Source organism: Scaptodrosophila lebanonensis, unplaced genomic scaffold (assembly GCF_003285725.1).
Source record: "Scaptodrosophila lebanonensis strain 11010-0011.00,11010-0021.00 unplaced genomic scaffold, SlebRS2 tig00000001-arrow-pilon, whole genome shotgun sequence".
Classification (NCBI taxonomy): domain Eukaryota; kingdom Metazoa; phylum Arthropoda; class Insecta; order Diptera; family Drosophilidae; genus Scaptodrosophila; species Scaptodrosophila lebanonensis.
In genome coordinates this window covers 7,600,864-7,604,501 of record NW_022060529.1, presented here as the reverse complement: position 1 = coordinate 7,604,501, position 3,638 = coordinate 7,600,864, and positions in this window count along the sequence as shown.

Genomic DNA, 3,638 nt, shown 5'->3' with positions numbered 1-3,638 from the left:
TGTCACCCTGATCAAGAATATATATACTTTGTCTGCCACGCCTCCTTCTCTGTGTTACATGTACACTCTCGCACAAAACTAATATACCCTTTTACCCTTTGGGTACAGGGATTAATAAAATTGAAACAAATCATAGCAACAAATTATGTTAAATTAAAAGAATAAATTAAAAATTCAGTAAGTATTTTTAACCTTTTAATTCATCATTTCTAACATTGTGGAATAATTAGATATAGTTATAATACTAGTCTAAATTTTAGCTAAAAGTGACAGCTAGATTTTTTATTAACTTATTTTCATTATTCGATTAAGATTAACGAAGAAGAAATAATTCCGGATGACGAAATTTTCTCAGTGTATTAGCTTGAGAAGGCGAAAGCAGGAAGCTGTAGCGTAGGGCGAAAGACATTTAATACAGGCAAATAAATAAGCCAAAAATAAGTGAATGTTGCGCACACAAAACGGAAACACTGCTCCAGACAGTCGAAAGATGGGAAATTAGTGAAGTTTTAGTGTATGAGTGTGTGTATGTGTGTGTATGTGATTGTGTACTACCATATAAATTTGGAAGGAAACACAGACATACCAGCGACCATAACACAAATGTATAAGAAAAAAAATTATATGTGTACTCTTATGTCTGTTCATATTTCTGTATGTTTGTATACCTACATATATATATATGTGTGTGTATATGTTTGCTTGTGCACATTCATATGCGAAAATGGAAATAAAGCGCCACTGAAAGTCATGCTCATAATTTTCAATAAGCTACGTTATGCTTTGAGCTGTGATAACCTTGCGTATTCGTAATCACTTGCCGTGCATAACTTTCGAAAACTTTGCCAGCAACTAACTGATTACGAATATAAATGCACAATATACTATACTCGTATATTTGTGTTTGTAGATATATGTATGCATATGTGCATATGTATGTTTTGTACGCATTAGTCAAATGGAAACATTTTTGTGCATTTATCAGCTAGCTTAAGATGGCGGAGCGCTTCGCTTGAATATCATCCTGAGACTATTTCCTTGCCACGCATAACATTTCTCTGCTAATTAACATAGCAGCGTGAGAGCACTGTGAACATTAAACACTGCTCTAGAAGTGCGAGAGATCTCTGTTAAGTTAACAGTTTTGAATGCGGAGAGCTCCACTACTATATTACGATTGCACTACTAAATTACAATATGAAATTATTGGAACTATTTAATGCTATTTATTGCAGTTGACAGTGTAAGCGTTGGCTCCAATTCTAAAATTCTAGCATATGTTTCTATGTATATGTTTCTCTTTCCATCTATGTATGTATTTGTCACTCGGTTTTGTCATTTGCTGTGGTCGTCATGCGTAAATGTCATGCTTTGTGTGCTATAAATCATAATCAAATTAGGTATTGTGATTATCTAGATGCCCCAGTCATGGCACTGATTAATAATCCAATGTGCTGTAATAAATCAGCGCACACTCGGAGCTCGTCAGAACACTGAGCGTACCATTAATATTGCATGCAACAAGCACAAGGTTTGGTCTAATTAAATGTAAAATTAACATTACGTTATTTGGCAGACTTAACACTTCATTGATTTCACGCAGCAAACCATATGGTAATCATGTTCATTGCCAAACGAACTTAATTTATTTATTTTAAAAATGTATTTGAAATAAATATTCTTCAGTAAATGCATGTACGCAACAATCGAAAATTTACAGTTTATCCAAACCTAAGCCCATTTAGTCTACATAACTTGTAGCACAGTTAATTAAAATTTAGAGTGGGTGACATCTTCTCCTCAGGCTTGCTAACTGTTTAACTAGTTAAATATTTAACATCAGAGTTGCTTACTGATTAATACAACAAATGGCAGTTCGTTGCTGAAATATTTCAGCAAGTATAACTTGCAACAACATTTTTGACTACAAAGCAAAGAATACTAAATTTCAGGTTTCCTATATAGTACGTTTTTTGTTTTGGTGATGGTTGCTCAGCCACACTCAGCAATAATGTCCCATTGTTACTTTTGTGAAAAACCTCAACCGTTTCGAAATATAGCTGAGATTGCCTTAATACTTATATACAAATATGTTCACATCAATCTATATTGAGCTATTAATGCGCTGTCAAATCTGTAAACATTGAGCTCTTTCAATAAAAATTATCAAATTATTTGACACTGATTTCCTGCACAATGTGCCTGACTTGGTTGCCCTTCCCTTTCCTGCTGCCAAATCAATTATGCTGACGATTTTGGTATTTACATGTGCAGATGTGATTTATACGCACAAATGAATATTCAATTGCTGGAGCGGATAGACGTTGGCATGTCAAACGAATGCAAAATACATATAAAATCAATAATCATATAAATTGCACAACACAATGGAATTCCAAAAATTTGCCTGCGCTGTTCGTTGCCTGATTGCCTGCTTGTGGCATGCATTCTGGCTAAAATCAAAGTTTTTGCTCTGTTTTAAGCGGCGCTCTGTCAGTCAACTTTTTGCATTGACTGAAGTTTGTCTATCAAAAATTCATTTCAAAATTAAATTCCTTTTAAAAGAAAAGAAACAATTCCTATTGCGTATCGTATTAAGTTTTCCTTGTTGCGTGATCTCATCCACTCTGCAGCAGTGTCGGCTTTATGTACGCCTTTCATACCCGAGTAACGATAACAAAACGTTGGCGTTTATTTAATTTTGCTTGTTGTGTGCACACAACGAAACTTTTTGTTGGCATTGCATGTGCAGTTGACATCTTTATGCTTGTGGGTATACAGCATTTTACTGGCTTCAGTTGTTTTTATTTAATCTTGATTTTGTTGCCGCCCTGCATTGTTGACAGTTTCAACATCAGAGAGGTGCTTAGGCAGGGGGTTTCAGCATCTTTCTCTGCGTGATTATTTAATATACATATAGTATATGTATAGAATAAAAAGTTGTGCAATATTTACCTTTTCCTGTTTTTAAACGCAAGCGAAACAATTCGCCAACTTTAATTGTAACACACACTGTAATGTATGTTTAGGTGCGCTTGAAAAATTGTTAAGAATTAATCACTCACAGCGCACAAATATAAAATGAACGAAGGCTGCCGAAAACTCATATTCCAGCTGATAACAAAAAAGGTTGCTGGCAATTTTCAGGAGCGTACACCGACTCTATAGTGCCCGCTCGAAAGAGTGAACATTAAAAATATTTTCTTTTAAACATTACTGTGGAAGCTTTTGCCTTTTTCAGATAGATCTTGAATTAACTTAATGCGAATACGTGAACCTGACAGTTTCTACAGTTACTTAATTATTAACGAAAGTACTGTAAAGGGGTTGGGCCGCAATTGGAGCAATCCTTCTATAGTTTGTATATATTAAATTCCATTGGCTTAGTTCATGCTGTATAGTTGCCCATAGCGGGCACATTCTTTACATGCAGAATTTTCGAATGAGTAACACCTCTAATTGCCGTTGCTGTTGTTATTCGAGTGTATAGCTTGTGGGTGTAACAGGTGCAAGTCTCGCTAACCGTTGAAATATATTTAAACCATAAATTAAATAATGGCCGTTAAAAGTTTACACCACGCAGCCTGGCAGAGTGTTTATAGCCATGCCGTTGGCCAAAAGCATTTAGCAGTTATAAA